Here is an 18,847-nt window from a genome sequence, read left to right as displayed (position 1 = left end):
CCAGCAAATTCTGGACTCGAAAAGCTGAAAATGTGTCAAAATTCAATTAAAAATTGGCCAAAAAATCGAAATAATTTTTGTCTTACCGTTCGGAAGCGAAAATGAAACGTTCGAGATCGTCTGCACTCGAAAAGTGACTAAAGACACGAAAATCTGCTGAAAATGTGACAAAAGTCAATTAAAAATTGGCCAAAAAATCCAAGTAATTTTTAGCTCACTGATCAGACATTAAACAAAAAAAAATTCACTCAATTTTTTAATTTTTTTCACAAAATATCAAATTTGTGATTATGTCACTTGTAACAATCAGAACACTTGTTTAGCAAAACAATCGATTTTTATCTCAGTAATCATTGTTTTTTTAATTTTGTTTAACAAAATATTCAAATTAAAACGATGATCAGACCGAAAATTAATTTATTTTTATCAAAATACTCACCAAAAAAATGCGAAGAAATTAATATTTTCAAAAATCGATTATGATAAAGATGAAGCTGATGAAGATAAATCACAAGGCACACCTGCAGAAGATACACGCTCAAAGCAGAGTATAAAACAAAAAAGATCAAAAGATCAGGCAATATTCATCACTGAAACTGACAGTTTTATAAGATATTGTACAAGATTTCAAGCTTCCCCTATTACTGACATCACAGAATCAGTTTTGAATATAAAACTAAAAAGTGTGAACAATCTCTGGGCTCGCGTTCTGGCAGCGTACGGTACAGTAGATAGGTAGGTAGGAGTTTTGATACACTATTCGTAGAACCTCCCGTATCTGCTATTACGTTTCACCTTCTCTCTCAAACCATTTTGAGATTTCGATGAAACTACTTATGTCCGATATGCTTTTGGTGGAAATCCATTCAATGTTTTGTGCTTGGTGGATTCCGAGTGTTTTGTGTCGGATCTGTGCTAGAGCGGGGCATTCGCAGAGAAAGTGGAAGATTGTTTCCTTGTTCCCTGCTACTCCGCAGCCACGGAAGACGTCGCTGTAGGGCATACCCATTTTGGATGCATGTTCCCGAAATGGCCAGTGCCCTGTTGTGGTAGCTGTTATTCTGTAAATACTTTTTCTTGACCTATTTAAAAAGTCATTGGTTCTTTTCCTGTCATATGTTGGCCATAATTGTTTAGTTATGACGCATTTTGTAATGTTTTTCCACCTGTTCTTTGCATTTTGTTGAAATTGTCTATTGATCGATCCTAGCGGGCTTGGTATAATCTCCGCTTCGGATTCATTGAGGAAAGCTCCTGCCTTTGCCAACTCGTCTGCTTTTTCGTTAACGAAAATGTTCCTGTGGCCGGGAACCCAGATCAAGTTTAGTTGGACCCCTATGATAGTAACCATTTGCGCAGAAACACTGCGTGATGCTGCGTTACTACGATGGGAACAATCACTAGTGAAAATGAAAATAATTCCCACCTGGCAACAGATGAAAACATTCCTCACTGCTCAATACGAGATAGCTGAGCGAATAGACAAAAAAAAACAAAAAGTCATCAAAATGAGTCAAGTAAAAACTTGTTTAAGCCCCAAGCCAGTAATAACATACAATATAATAGACACGTTAATAAAAGTCACACATTCGTGTCAAATCAAAGTAGTCAATGGCTATCATTGTGTGAACTTTGTAAGGGAGGTCATAAATTAAGATCTTGCAAGAGATTAAAAAATTATCCGTTTCAGATAGAAACAATCTGGTCCGTCAACACAAACTTTGCATAAGCTGCCTGTCGAATTCTCTTGTGACAAAAGACTGTGAAAGCAAATTCAATTTTGTATACTGTCAACGAAGACATCACTCAGTGCTTCATGTTACCAACTTTCAAAATATGAAGAAAAATCCATTTCAAAAAATCACGGGGTTAGTCGCTAAAACTACATTAAGTAATCCCGAAACGTCAAATCCCAAAAAAAGGGAAGAACAACCAAGTTGCTCTAAAGCAGCAAAAATTCAAGCACTTCATTCAGAAAATGAAAGCAAAATTCTTTTACCCACTGCGGTCATCACCATTGAACATAAAGGTGATTTATTCAAACTGAGAGCGTTAATAGATCAAGGCTCTCATAGATCCTTTATATCATCAAAGGTTCAAAATCGGCTAAAATTGCCAATAAAACATTCCAATTTTCATATTTCGGGAATGGGCGGAAGAACTATTCAAAATTCTAATAAAATAAGCCCAATCACCATAGTTTCTCCAAATGCGGATATACGAATAGATGCACAAGCTATCTACAAATTTGCTTCCAAGCTACGAGGGAAATAAAATACACTGGGAAAAATGCTTACATCTCAAATTAGCAGATCCCAACTGTCATATCCCATCACAAATCGACATATTATTATGCAGTGACTTAATACCTCAAATAATTTTTGAAGGTATAGAGAAAATCTCCAATAAATTGTTAGCCCAAAATACAATCTTTGGGTGGATTATAAGTGGCCAAGTCACGGAAAAAATAAATTCTTTTACAACAAAAGTGGAAGATATCACAAACGAATACTTAAATAATGAACTTAAAAAATTCTGGGAAGAGGGAGAAATACCCCAGATTACCAAACTTTCAGAAGATGACCAGGCATGCGAAGCCTATTACCAGTCCACAACAACAAGAAACGAACATGGTCGTTATGTTGTGCGACTGTCATTCAAATCCACCTTTCCAGAAACTATAGCTCTAGGCCACTCTTGAATCTCAGCAGTCCGACAATTCCTAAGCATGGAAAAACGCCTGACGAAGAAAAATGAGCTAAAATCAGCATATGATAATGTGATGGAGGAATATCTTGACCTCAATCATATGGAAGAAACTGTACCATATGAAAAAATATCCAAAGGTATCTCTCTACCTTTCACATCATGGGGTAATAAGACCAGATAAAATCACAACGAAAGTACGAGTGGTGTTCAATGCCTCAAAGCAAAGGCAAATCACTCAATGATGTATTATACACAGGGCCAACATTATAACCTGATCTCATGTTGCTAATACTAAATTGGCGACTACAAACTTAAAACAGTAACCTTTGGCATCAGCTGCGCACCCTATTTAGCCATTAGGACCATACGTGAAGTTGCAAAAGCCTGTGAAACAAATGTACATTTAGCAACTTCTGTGTTGCAAACTCAAACATATGTGGATTTTATCAGGTAGCCACAGTATACCAATAGCGTGCGAATCATTATCTCAAGTGATCAAAGCACTAAATTCAGCAGGGTTTCCCCTAAAGAAAATAACATCAAATCATCCCGAAATAATCAAAGATATAAAAAAGGAAGACTTATTAGATACTGACTTCCTTAAATTCGAAAAGGCTAGTACAACAAAAACTATAGGGATTCAATGGAATGCGATAACAGATCAATTCTCATATATTATTGAGTCAATTTCTGCAATGTCCGCCATTACAAAACGACAAATCCTTTCCTCGGTGGCAAATCTTTTCGACCCCGCAGGATGGCTTTCGCCATTAATGATTTAAGCTAAAATTCTCATTCAAGAATTGTGGCAAGATCTCACTTAATGGGATGAACAGGTAAAACCTGTACGTTTAACAAAATGGGTTCAATTTGCTAACAACCTACGTACTATGTCAGAAATTAGAATCCCCCATGTTATGGGTAAATTTCACCTCTAACATTAAAGAAGAATTACACGGTTTCTGTGATGCCTCTGAAAAGGCTTATTGCGCAACAGTCTACATACGCACTTAGTAATATAGCACAATAACTTCACATCTTTTGGTAGCCAAAGCCAAAGTTGCACCTCTGAAGACACTAAGCCTGCCTGACTCAGAACTAGTTCTAGCATGGTTGGAAAAACTACCCTATACTTGGAAGACATATGTATCGAATCGCATATCACAAATCTTAGACTTAGTTGGCTCAGCAAAATGGCAACATGTTGCAAGTGCAGATAACCCAGCGGATCGGGGGACAAGAGGTTGCAACCACTTCACCTCACCAGCATTACACTCTGGTGGAACGGTCCCACATGGCTAACAGAATCACAAGAATTCTGGCCAAAGTCTCCTGCTCGGAATATCATACCTCCGGAAAGTCGGAACATAAAAAATTTTCATATCACTCCAGAAAAGGATGATATTCTCCAAAGATTTTCATCATTTCCTCGAGCACTAAGGGTAGTCGCTTATATGCACAAATTCATCCATAAACTTAAGCAAAAGGTGAAAAGAATATCAAACGATCCTTACATACAACTGACATATTCCGACTTGCAACATGCCAAGGTCAGTCTAATCTTGTATACACAAACTCGCTATTTCAGCAGAGAGAAATCAAAGTTGCTTGAAAAGCGGCCTCTCGAAAAGGGAAGTTCACTTCTCGTATTAAACCCATTCCTGGACGCTAGGGGATTACTACGGGCAAATGGAAGACTAGCCAACTCCAGCCTTAGTTACAATGAACGACATCCCATCATTATCCCAGAGAAATCCCGTTTTACTTACTTATTTCTAATATATCTCCACCAGCTTACACTGCATGGTGAGCATCGCTTGATGCAACAAATGATCCGACGAGAGTTATATATGCCGCGACTAAAGCCACAAATTAAAAGCACCGTTTTCATGTGTAAACAGTGTACTATGTACAAGCACAAGATGCGTACGCAGAAAATGGCAGCCCTACCACCTGAACGCTGCAACTATGCTTTACCCTTTACCATCACTGGGGTTAATTTTGCTGGACCTTTCCAGATAAAGGCCTCGATGCTAAGGGCTTCCTCATTTAGAAAAGGATATGTGGCTGTCTTTATATGTTTTACAACAAAGGCAGTACACCTCGAGCTATGTTCGGATTTGACTACTGCGGCTTTTCTTGCAGCATTTGCCCGCTTTGTCGGACGACGCGGATTTCCTTTAAAAATTATGAGCGACAATGGAAAAAACTTTGTCGGAGCTCAAAGAGCCACGGCAAAGGAGTTTTTACAATTCATGAAAGAAGTATCCCCCGAAATTGTCAAAAAATATGCACCCCAAGGGATCGATTGGCAATTCATACCCCCATGTTCTCCTCACTTGGGCGGACTCTGGGAATTAACAGTAAAGAGCTTTAAGTCCCATTTAAAGAAAACGACTGGTAACCATAAATTCAATTATGAGGAATTTACTACATTACTCACTCGTATCGAAGCCGTACTAAACTCCAGACCTATCTCACCACTCTCGCAAGATCCCTCCGACTTCACAGCTTTAACCCCAGGGCATTTTCTCAAAGGTGCACCCATTCCGGCCATACCTGAGCCAGGCGTGGAGTCGCTATCCTTATTAAACAGATGGGAATGAATTAAAATTCTCCACCATGATTTCAGTCGCCGATGGAAGGAAGACTACATAAGAAAAGGCACCAAAGCTTGGAAACTGCGTCCTTATACAAGATGATAGTCTCCCTCCTACGGAATGGCGACTCGGCCTAATAAAACAACTTCATTACGGTTCCGACGGTCATGTTCGAGTAGTTAATCTCCGCACTCAAACCGTAACGCCAACAATACCGCTCGTCAAATTATGCTTTTTACCAACCGCCGAAGATAAAGAAACGTAAAACCGAAACCGCTATGTTAATAAATCAAAAAATCGATAAAACATATAAACCGCTTACCAAATCGAAACCTCGAATAACATAAACGACACAAAAGACTTAATATAAATGTCTGAAAAAAAATTACATCCTATTCATGCCACATATCAAGGCACAAAAGTCCATATTATTGCACATTTCACAATATATTACTAATATCATCATTTCTCTCACAGAGTAATATGGACGTGGATATGGCATCATCGTCATCGCCAACCATGCGTTGTGCAGTTTCCGCCCCTCGTTCTGAAGCTGCCCCAATAGCAGCACCCCAACAGGCTCCACCGCGACAACGGTTCCGCGTCAAAGCACGCCAGCATTACCAGCGGATCTGCAACGAATTCGTTGTCCACTATGCCGCCACCCGCATCGGGTATCGCACGGCGGTATCTTCAAAGGCATGCCGCCGATGCAACGCCAGCAGGTGGCACAGGTGCACGGGTATTGCCTGAACTGTCTGGCAACTTCCCCCGCAACTCAGGAGTGCCCATCACATAATCGCTGCCAAATCTGTGTGCGGGCTCATCATACACTGCTGCACCGCACTACCAAACGCGACTCCGGGCGCCCACCGGCTCCTCGCACCAGTGGTAATGTCAGGCGTTCTCAAAGGACTCCTATGACGGAATACCGCCGGCACGGACCCTCTCCAGTAGAATCCCGTCTCTGGCGCCAAAACCGGGCAACATCAACACGACGCCATCAGCTTAGGCCGCAATTCTGCCGATCAACAGGTCTCAGCAGCGTTGTAGCTACGCTACAGCAGCTACAGCGGCTTCTAGGGTAAATTCTCGCCTAAGGGGGCCGGGATGGCTAAATGAGTAGCGACGTCGCATCACATTTGCATCAATTCACCACACCGAATCAACCATTCACCTCATCACGCGAGAGAACACCACACATTAACACACCTACACGCACATGCACCCAAACGCGATGACTTTCTACTTTCTAATTAGAACAAAAGGAAAAGAGAAAGGATCTCGCGCACCTTTTGTTGATACGACGTCGTTTCGCAGCATCGCACCATCCCGGTTCCCTTTCGCTACCCGCCTTTATATACATTTAAAGTTTTTCAATTTATATAAAAGTCATTTTATAATAACTTTCATCATTGTATATATATATATAATATATATTTAACGGTTTTAAAACTACTGTTTAGTAAATTGCATCATTTCAATTCGTTTTATAATAACAACCTTTAGTGAATTTTAAAGGAAATACAAGTTTATAACAATTCTTTGGAATTCAGTGCACTTTTCCTACGCATATATTATGCTATTTTACTGGGTTTCGATAAACGGCATTTTGTGAGCATGGCAATGAACTTATTTCGCTGATCACCATCACCAACCTTTTTACAATGCCCTAGAATACGTGAACCAAGAGTGCTGTTACGATATCTTAATTTTTACCCATGTGATAGCTTTTGCAGAAGGAACGTACAGTCAACCAAAACTGGGTATAATTGAGGATATGTTTCGACATAATTTTATGAAGATAATTCACAAACTGACCGACAAATTTGGTATAACGAAAATCATTATAACGGGTGATTTTTTTGAGGTTAGGATTTTCATGCATTAGTATTTGACAGATCACGTGGGATTTCAGACATGGTGTCAAAGAGAAAGATGCTCAGTATGCTTTGACATTTCATCATGAATAGACTTACTAACGAGCAACGCTTGCAAATCATTGAATTTTATTACCAAAATCAGTGTTCGGTTTGTTCAGCGATGAGGCTCATTTCTGGTTGAATGGCTACGTAAATCTTTGTACGCTGGTGGAATCATTGGACCGTATTTTTTCAAAGATGCTGTTGGACGCAACGTTACGGTGAATGGCGATCGCTATCGTTCGATGCTAACAAACTTTTTGTTGCCAAAAATGGAAGAACTGAACTTGGTTGACATGTGGTTTCAACAAGATGGCGCTACATGCCACACAGCTCGCGATTCTATGGCCATTTTGAGGGAAAACTTCGGACAACAATTCATCTCAAGAAATGGACCCGTAAGTTGGCCACCAAGATCATGCGATTTAACGCCTTTAGACTATTTTTGTGGGGCTACGTCAAGTCTAAAGTCTACAGAAATAAGCCAGCAACTATTCCAGCTTTGGAAGACAACATTTCCGAAGAAATTCGGGCTATTCCGGCCGAAATGCTCGAAAAAGTTGCCCAAAATTGGACTTTCCGAATGGACCACCTAAGACGCAGCCGCGGTCAACATTTAAATGAAATTATCTTCAAAAAGTAAATGTCATGAACCAATCTAACGTTTCAAATAAAGAACCGATGAGATTTTGCAAATTTTATGCGTTTTTTTTTTTTAAAAAGTTATCAAGCTCTTAAAAAATCACCCTTTACAATATGAGGTACATATATGAGAGTCGAGGTAGTTCTCAGACCACTTTCACATATTTTCGTCATTAAATTATAAATAGAATATTCCCGCTAGTAACTTTTTCTGAGATCAAGATATCTTTCATATTGGCATGAATCCAACATATGGTATAAAGCCAAACATATGTTTGAAAATGTGACGTGAATTTATCTTTTCCTGGCAATATTACTAATTACACGACTCAACAAAAAATGTTCGTTCTTTGTCCTAAAGTTTATTTTATGATTTTCTGATTAATTATGAACAAAAACAATAAGAAAATACCTTTTTTTCGTATAAAGTTTGGTTTTGTAAAAGTTATAGTAATAATACTATACTCGTATAATAATTATATGCAATTATGCTATCGTTAAAGCAGTTTCCTAAATAAAAAAAGCAAACTTTTTCATGGCATATATCTTTTTTGTCTAATTTCGACCTAAAACATGGAAATTTACTGCTTTAAAGTTAAGGTCAAATTTTGTGTTGACCCGTGTTATTAATGTTAATAGAAAAGTATGGAGAAAAGTCGACCGCATATTTGTAAAATTATCATTTTATACATTCGGACACAAAGATGCACAGTTATTAGAAAAATAAGCTCACTAAATTTTATTAAGATATCCGCGAAAATCGTTCTGTTAGGTATATGGAGTTAAGAGAAGTATTGGCCTGATTGAGTTGAGATTCCATACTTTAAATGCACTATTTGTGCAGATGATTTCTTAATATATGTGTAAAAAAATGATGGCATCATGAAATAAATTATAAGTTATTACCAACTAAACAAACAAGATGCCATTACAACATCTATGGCGTATCCGGCCAACATCAAATTTAATTTTATACTTGTATAAGATTACAAACACAATATACTCGACATATTTACACTCTTATGTTATATACGTAGAGAAAATTGAAAGAAATATTTTACCGTCACATTTAAATTGTCGGCGGGTATAGTATGTATCTTGCATTAATGGAAACAAAAAAGTAATGGTATCTCCAATAAATGGTAGTAGGCGTCTCATAACATTTGATTTGGCAGCAGTGCATGGTATACCACAATTACTGATTGATATTGAGAAAATGTGAAGGACCAAACTTTCGCTGATGACTTCAACTGAAATTTGAAGAATATTTTTCGTTGTGGTGTCTGTAATAATCCGTGCTATTTTCACTTTAAATGAGTTCTGGTAAATAATATTGTTTTCTTGGAATGGCATCTTTAGTTTTATATTGTACGCTGTAAAATAAAATAACTTTATTAATATCTAATAATAAGAAGCAAGATAAATTTAAATTAATTAATATGTCACGTTTGGACTCATTACATCTTGAACCGAAACACAGATATCTCTATATAAATTAGGATCCTCCCCCGACATCAACACACCCACCTCATTAGCACACCACATCAACTCCACCACACCACACCACACCACACCTTCATCATATCACCGCTTACAACCCACATTCCACATTACTCATGAGAGCACCACACATCGACACCCACATACACGTACACCAAGCAACCACATCACACCATCTGATCCCACACACTTGTTACACTTTGTTTCTGAAAACCCCTAGTGGAGGTAAAATAGGTCGTCCTGAAAGTGATTCTAATACTTCCGGGATGAAAGAAATATTTGCATTTATTGAAAATCATGATGACTGTCAATTTACAATACAAGAATTGAAAGATATTTGCAAAGAACCATCGATCGATAATGGAGCAATTAAGTCAAAACTCAAGTTAAAGTATGGTAATAGAATAATTATAACTGAGAAATTAGGAAGTTCAACATTAATTTGCTTCATCGACAAACAGCATGACGTCCTCAGCAAATCTTGGTATGAGAATAAAAAGCACAATGAAAAGGAAGAGCGGTTAAGAATACTTGAAGCAGCTGCAGCAGTCGTTCAAAAAGATATTCAGTCGATAATGTTTGACAATGATAATTATCCCCCATCTCTCAGATGTTCGAAAATATCAATAGGGATATTCCAGAATCTTTGACTTATTCTTTAGAACAAATAATTTTGAAAAATTAACTATGTAAATTGGAACACTTGATATTAATATGTACAGATTTCAGCCACTATATTGTGGCTGCTGTTCGGCCTAGATCTTTCAAATCATTTGAAGATGTGCTTGAAATTCTTCGAGTACGGATTAGCCCCTTACCCTTTACAGCTTTTTGATGTGATTGGAATGTGTAAGACACAGAAGTCAGTCATTTACGATTTCTTTGAATGTGTGAACATTGATATCGAAAGAGCAAATGATACCTACATCATCAGGTATCCTGTTACATCGTGTTGTGTGAGATCGAGAGAACACATTTGAGAATATTTTGGACAAACTCTTCAGAGGAATATTTGACGGTTACACTAATTATACAAAAATATCAAAGCTGCAGAACAACGTCGCCGAGCTAAACAAACATCTTCATCGTCGGATATCGTTTTGGATCGAGCAATGACTGTTCCGACAAACCAACAGCAGTTTCTTGCTAATACTCACAATAAGAATTTGCAGCTGTCATATTGTTGTGAAATAAGCTCAAAATGACACCTCATTATTGAAACCGCAATTGAACAGTTCAGTCGCACCAATCCAACTATCGTTGTTGGAGAAGATGTAGATTTGTTAATAATATTAACTGCACGAACACTTAGTGATGAGATAATTTTTTTTTAAACCTGGGAAAGCTCAAGTTCAAACAAAAATATATTCTTCACAATATTTAACTGCATATCCAAAATTTCAGCCTCATATATTATCCCTTCATGCGATAACTGGCTGCGATACGACATCAGCGATTTTCAAAAGAGGCAAAAAACGTGAAGACGCAAAAGTATTTACAAATATTAACTCGTCTCACCAATGGAATTGGTGTTCTCCTTGCTATGTACGGAGCTCCAAAAAAATGGAATCGATAGACAAGTATAAATATTTTAGTTTCGTGCAAAATACAAGAAACAATAAGAGAGTGCAGTTATCTTGTTTCCCTCCAACTCTGCTTCTGCTTATCAACACTTGTTTCGTGTGTTCTACCAAGAGCAAGTGTAGGCAATGATCTAAATCCTGAAGATTGGGGTTGGAAATTGATGAATAATAGTTTGGAGCCGATCCAGACTTTACCGCCACCTGCTCCAGAAAAATTACTCAATATAATTTTTTGTAATTGCAAAAAGGGCTGCACAAACAATTGCGGGTGCGGAAAAGTTGGATTGTATTGTTCATCGGTGTGTATCTATTTTCAAGACCAATTTTGCACGAAAATTGAATGAAATGCAAAAGATAAAGTTTGTTTCGAAATTGATGAGGATATAACTGATATATACATATCTCTTCTTCGAGCAGTCGACACAAATCGAGCAAGAGGAAGAAGACAGTGAAGAGGAAGAAACGAGTGACTGAAGAATTTGATAATAAATAATGATGTAATTATCTTGCTGCTAAAAATTTCATTAAATTTAAATCAAAAATAAAATTTTTTCAATAAAATAGTGTCCGATTACATTCTTTAGATCAAAATATTTTGTGGAGTATTCCTACTGGGGAAATCACGTTAAAAAAAAGCGCCGTCCAGTTTGTTGGGAATTAATGCAAACTGGAATGTCTTTTTTGACTGGACTACAAAGGACCTACTAGTTTCAGTGCGCGTTGATACAAGGGCATACGAATAAATCCGTAAAAAATATAAAAAAAAAGAAAAACGCAAGTAAATACAAATGCGATCAATAAAAATGATAAGCGAGTTCTTGAATTTCTTTTCGGAAAAAAGAACTCTTATTTATTAAAAAGAGTTTTCGGTACCACGTTTATTTCTTATAATAAAATATATATGTATATGTTTTACTAATTTAAATTTTCTGAATGAGCACAAATTCAAAAGAATCTAAAGCAAAATTCTTAAAAATTCCAAAAACGATTAGTGACGACAAAAGTCCATGTACACCAGCAGAAGCTACAAGCTCAAAGCAAGGTGCTACAAAGCAAGAAAAGGGGGAAAGACATTTCGTATAGTAAATTCAGCTTAATTAGATACTGCACTCGATTTGCATCTTCACCGATTCAGGTCAACTCTGAATCGGTACTATAAAAAAAAAAATAAATCCCGTGACAATTTTTGGACACTCCTCCAAGCTGCCTACGACGCAATAGTAGAAACATAATTCATATCTACCTAAACATTTCAAATCCTCGGCTTACTTCAAATACTGCTCAGACCAGTATGAAGACACAAAAGCAATGATATCAGATCAATTAAAACTTATAAAGTCAATTGCACCTACTCCCCGCTGTAGAGTAGGGTTGTTATAATTACAAGCCCAAGAGGCAAGTTCAGGCATTTATTTCAAAGTGCCAACGTGTGATACGGAAATATTTAATGGAGGTTATGAAGAATGACCGTCTTCCCGGGACATGTTTACAGGCGTGTACATAAACCATCCAAAATTATCACAAGCGCAAAAATTGTATCACCTCCGATACAAAACTCAAGGTCAAGCAGCCGTAATAATCAGGCAGTTCGCATTAAATGACAATAGTTTCAATTTACCTTGGGAAAGTCTAAGTTCTAGATATGAAAATGAGAGAATATTGGTCGACAAGCATGTAAGGATACTTATGAACTTATCTAAAATTCAAAAAGAAACCAATGAAGAATGCATCAAACTAGAATCCACTGTTTCAAATTGTTTTTAGGTTCTGTCAACACAAAATATTCCCACACACAATTGGGATCCTATTCTGATAAACATATGTACCACAGCATTACCAGAAAAATTGTAACTTTTGTGGGAGCAATCGATCTCATCAAGAAGAAAATGCCCAACGTGGCTGCAAATGAAAGATTTCTTAACTACCCAATATGAAAATGCGGAAAGTGTAGACAAAAAGTAGTCAGAGCTAGAAACGTTCAACACGACCTAAATCGAAGCTTCAATAGACCCCAAGCCGGAAGCAACCACTAAAACATGCCAACTATGAAATTACGGGAATGGGGGAACGTGCAGTACAAAACTCAAACAAAATCTGCCCCATTACCTTAATTTCCCCCCAGGCGGATAAGCGCGTTCAAACAGAAGCCATAGTCTTACCGCAACTTACCAACATGCTTCCAAGCTATCATGTAGATAAAAAACATTGGCAAAAGGTTACACACCTAAGGCTAGCAGATCCCAACTGCAACACCCCCGTACAAACAGACTTTCTATTAGGAAGCGATCTTATATCGCAAATTATACCAGAAGATCGGTATTGTGAAGACTTTTGCAAAGCCTACTTGATCAGATAATGGTCGGTATGTCGTACGACTACCACTAAAACAACAATTTCCAGACACACTCGCCTTGGGCCACTCTCGCAAAGTATCAAAAAAACCTACTTAGAAAAGGTGAGCTCAAACAAGATTATGATGGTGTCTTAGAAGAATACCTCCATTTAGACCATATGGAGGAAATAAGCCCACGCGAAAAAATCATAAAAAATGTCAAATATTATTCAAATATCAAATATTACTCATGCATTAGTAAAGCCTGACAAAAAAACAACAAAAGTTGTTTGCCTTCAATGCCTCAAGATTCACTAGCTCGGGGAATTACCTAAATGGTATAGGGGGGGCCATATAAAATTTTAAATTACGAAGATAGGGCGTAAAAGTTTGAGTGTAGCGTTTGCTGTGTGGCACGTAGCGCTGTCTTGCTGGAGCCAAATGTTGTCCAAGTCTTCCTCTTCCGATGATTCCACCAGACCAAAATCCGCACCATACAGTGATTCGTGCTGGGTGCATTGGCTTCTCGACGATTACGTGTGGGTTTTAACGTAACCATCGAGGTGGGAATGAGCCTCGTCCGAAAAGATGCTTTTTCGGTAAAATTGACCGTCCTCGGTCAAACGATCTTCTGCGTAATCGTAATTGACGTTTCCAATGTCGAAATATAGATAATTCAAATTTAAAATGTTAGATGGCCCACCCGTCATTTTATTTACGGGACCCACACTACAACCAGACTTAATGGTACTCATATAAAATTGGCGTACATACAAATACGCAAAAAATGTATCGAAAAATGGTTGTACATAAAGACGATCAAGAATTTTAGCGAATTATTTTCCGAAAATCGCCAAACAGTCCACTACGTGACTTTAAATTGAAAACAGTTACCTTTGAGCGCTGCAATTTCGCCCTGCCTTTCACCACTACAAGTGTCGATTTTGCTGGGACTCTTATGATAAAGGCATCCATGCTAAGGTCTCCTACCCCCATGAAAGGCTATGTGGCTGTTTTTGTCTGTTTCACGACAAAAGCAGTGCACCTTGAGCTATGTACGAATCTGACGACGGAGGCTTTTCATGCGGCTTTTGCTCGCTTTGTCAGACGACGAGGCTTTCCATTAAAAATCATGAGCGATAATGACAAAACATTTATCGAAGCTCAATGTGTTCACATTAGCTACGAGCGTTCTGCAACATCCCACATCGCATCACCTCACGTCACATCGAATCATGTAACATCACAACACCTCATCACACAACAGTTCACAGCACACACCACTACACACACACGCATCAAACACAGTACCTAACACCGCTCATTATAACAACACAACAACCACACGATCATCAACGAGACGACTCGTAATAATCTAATATTCACCACCCAAACTATCAAAAGGGATAGATCCGAACGGGATCCGCTTTCTTATCGTTTCATCCGTGAAGCAAGACGTTCGACCGCAACTATTCATTTTTCTTAAATCGCAACCTCCGCACTTTCTTTTTGTGACTTTCCGCCAAAGTGACGTGGTAACGTGAGTCCCGGATTTCGCCGCAGTGTCAGTATGTGGAAACCAATATTACAAATAAAATTGTTTTATCCTAATGTTTTATCCTAATCAAAAATAATACATTTATTTAGTTTTTTAAATAAACTTAATAAATATTGTATACAGAGTGTGTGATAGAAAGTTCAGTGCATTTTATTTGGCATAAGTTTCGATATCGAGTAAGTATACAAGTGTCACGCGTGCACAAATGGTCCTTCGAGCCTTTCCGAAAGGCACCTAAGCAACAAAAAAACACTTGGCAACAAATGACATCATTCCTCACTGCTCAATACGAGATAGCTGAGCGAATAGATAACAAAAAACCTAAAAAGTCATCAAAATGACTCAGGTAAAACTTTTTTAAACCTCAAGCCAGCAATAATATGCAATACAATAGACACGTTAATAAAAGTCACACTTTCGTGTCAAACCAAACTAATAAATGGCAACCATTATGTGAAATTTGTAAAGGAGGTCATAACATAAGATCTTGTGATAAATTTAAAAAACTGTCCGTTTCTGACAGGAAAATTCTTGTCAGACAACATAAACGAACGAAGACATCACTCTGCTTCATATTACCAACTTTCAAAATATGAAGCAAAATCAATTTCAAAAAACCACGGGGTTAGTTGCTACAATTACATCAAGTAGTCCCGAAACATCAAATACTGAAAACAGGGATGAACAACCATATTGCTCTAAAGCAGCAAAAATTCAAGCACTTCATTCAGAAAATGAAAGCAAAATTCTTTTAACGTGATTTATTCAAACTAAGAGAAGATCTCCAATAAATTGTTAGCCTAAAATACAATCTTTGGGTGGATTATAAGTGGCCAAGTCCCTGAAAAAATTAATTTTTTCACCACACAAGTGGAAAATATCTCAAACGAGTTCTTAAATAAACAACTTAAAAAATCCTGGGAGATAGAAAAATTACCCCAAGTCATCCAACTTTCGGAAGAAGACCAGGAGTGCGAAGCCTATTACAAGTCCACAACAACAAGAAACGAGCATGTTCGTTATGTTGTAAGACTGCCATTCAAAGCCGTCCAGCAATTTCTAAGCCTGGAAAAAAGCCTGATAAAGAAAAGTGAGCTTAAGTCGGCATACGATAATGTGATGGACGAATATCTTGACCTCAATCATATGGAAGAGCCTGTACCATGTGAAAAGGTATCTAAAGATAGATATTTCTCTTTTTATCTGCCACATCATGGGGTAATAAGACCTGTTAAAATTACAACAAAAATACGAGTGGTTTTCAGTGCCTCAAAGACTAAATTTGCTAATTCTAAATTGGCGCATGTTTAAATACGTTTTCAATGAGGATGAAGAAAAAATGTACAGTTAAATTCTAGTACATGAAGATGATCAAGATTTTCAACCTATAGTCTTCCGCAAGTCAAGTGATGGTCCAATCAGCCACTACAAACTTAAAACCGTCACCTTTGGCATCAATTGTGCACTCTATTTCGCCATTAGAGCATTACACGAAGTGGCAAAAACAAATGCAACAAATTTGCCTTTAGCATCTTCTATGTTGCAATCATAAACATACGTGGATAACATACTATCAGGTAGCCACAGTATCGCATTAGCATGCGAATCGCTATCGCAAGTGATCAAAGTATTAAACTCAGCAGGCTTGCCCCTAAAGAAGATTACATCAAATCACCCTGAAATAATGAAAGACATTAAAAAAGAAGACTTATTAGATACAGACTTCCTTAAATTTGAAAAAGCTAGTGCAACCAAAACTCTAAGGATTCAATGGAATGCAATTACAGATAATTCTCATATACAATTGAGTCAATATCTGCTATGTTCGCCATTACAAAACGCCAAATACTTTCCTCGGTGGCAAAACTTTTCAACTCCACAGACGGCTTTCGGATTCAAGCTAAAATCCTCATTCAAAAATTGTGGCAGATGGCACTGAATGGGATGAACAGGTTCAGTTTGCTAACAACTTACATACTATATCTGAAATTCGAATCTCTCGATGGGTAAATTTCACCCCTAACATTAACGAAGAATTATACAGTTGCTGTGATGCCTCTGAAAAGGCTTATTTCGCAACAGTTTACGTACGCACTCAGTGCGATAGCAAAATACTTTACACCTCTTGGTAGCCAAAGCCAAAGTTGCAGCTTTGAAGACTCTCAGTCTGCCACGGCTTGAACTGTATGATGTTCTTTTGTTAGCAAAATTAATTTCAATAGTTCAAACCCATCTCAAATTAAACGATCATAAAATGTATCTTTGGTCAGACTCAGAGATAGCTTTAACATGGTTAGAAAAGTCACCCTATACCTGGAAGACTTACGTATCTAACCGAATATCTCAAATCTTAGACTTAGTTGGCCCAGCAAAATGCTCGGAATATCATACCTCCGGAAAGTCGGAAAATTTTCATATCACTCCAGAAGAGGGAATATCATCCACAGATTTTCATCATTTCCTCAAGCACTACGGGTAGTCACTTATATGAACCAATTCACTCAAAGACTTCAAAAAATGAAAGGAGTACCAAATGATCCTTACCTACAACTAACGCGTTCCGACTTGCAACTTGCCAAGGTCAGTCTAATCTGGTATACACAAACTCGATATTTCAGCAAAGAGAAATCAAAATTGCTTGAAAAGTGATTTCTGGGAAAGGGAAGCTCACTTCTCGTCTTAAATTCATTCTTGGACTCTTCTTCTTCTTTACTGGCGTAGACACCGCTTACGCGATTATAGCCGAGTCAACAACAGCGCGCCAATCGTTTCTTCTCTTCGCTACGTGGCGCCAATTGGATATTCCAAGCGAGGCCAGGTCCTTCTCCACTTGGTCCTTCCACCGGAGTGCAGGTCTTCCTCTTCCTCTGCTTCCCGCGGCGGGTACTGCGTCGAATACTTTCAGAGCTGGAGTGTTTTCATCCATCCGGACAACATGACCTAGCCAGCGTAGCCGCTGTCTTTTAATTCGCTGAACTATGTCGATGTCGTCGTATATCTCGTACAGCTCATCGTTCCATCGAATGCGATATTCGCCGTGGCCAACGCGCAAAGGACCATAAATCTTTCGCAGAACTTTTCTCTCGAAAACTCGCAACGTCGACTCATCGGTTGTTGTCATCGTCCAAGCCTCTGCACCATATAGCAGGACGGGAATTATGAGCGACTTATAGAGTTTGGTTTTTGTTCGTCGAGAGAGGACTTTACTTTTCAATTGCCTACTCAGTCCGAAGTAGCACCTGTTGGCAAGAGTAATCCTGCGTTGGATTTCTAGGCTGACATTGTTGGTGGTGTTAATGCTGGTTCCTAAATAGACGAAATTATCTACAACTTCAAAGTTATGACTGTCAACAGTGACGTGAGTGCCAAGTCGCGAGTGCGACGACTGTTTGTTTGATGACAGGAGATATTTCGTCTTGCCCTCGTTCACTGCCAGACCCATTTGCGTTGCTTCCTTGTTCAGTCTGGAGAAAGCAGAACTAACGGCGCGGGTGTTGAGACCGATGATATCAATATCATCGGCATACGCCAGCAGCTGTACACTCTTATAAAAGATTGTACCTGCTCGGTTCAGTTCTGCAGCTCTAATAATTTTCTCCAGCAGCAGATTGAAAAAGTCGCACGATAGGGAGTCGCCTTGTCTGAAACCTCGTTTGGTATCGAACGGCTCGGAGAGGTCCTTCCCGATCCTGACGGAGCTTTTGGTCCCGCTCAACGTCAGTTTACACAGCCGTATTAGTTTTGTGGGGATACCAAATTCAGACATTGCGGCATAAAGGCAGCTCCTTTTCGTGCTATCGAAAGCAGCTTTGAAATCGACGAATAGGTGGTGAGTGTCGATTCTCCTTTCACGGGTCTTTTCCAAGATTTGGCGCATGGTGAATATCTGGTCGGTTGTTGATTTTCCAGGTCTGAAGCCACACTGATAAGGTCCAATCAGTTTGTTGACGGTGGGCTTTAATCTTTCACACAATACGCTCGATAGAACCTTGTACGCGATG

The 18,847-nt window shown here is 38.4% G+C and overlaps 1 long non-coding RNA gene across 3 annotated transcripts in view; it reads right to left on the bottom strand.

Annotated features, from left to right (window-relative positions):
* The window catches only part of LOC105233304 (uncharacterized), a 1,563,509-nt gene that overhangs the window by 399,838 nt on the left and 1,144,824 nt on the right, over positions 1-18,847 (bottom strand). For all 3 annotated transcript variants that reach the window (XR_007421867.1, XR_007421866.1, XR_007421868.1), the window contains one exon: positions 8,935-9,246. This is a non-coding gene — a long non-coding RNA (uncharacterized LOC105233304). The remainder of the gene's footprint in view (positions 1-8,934; positions 9,247-18,847) is intronic.

The sequence above is a fragment of the Bactrocera dorsalis genome, chromosome 2, assembly GCF_023373825.1.
Source record: "Bactrocera dorsalis isolate Fly_Bdor chromosome 2, ASM2337382v1, whole genome shotgun sequence".
In the NCBI taxonomy this organism is placed as follows: Eukaryota; Metazoa; Arthropoda; class Insecta; order Diptera; family Tephritidae; genus Bactrocera; species Bactrocera dorsalis.
The sequence above is the reverse complement of the archived record's forward strand: the minus strand, read 5'-3'. Positions and strand labels throughout refer to the sequence as shown.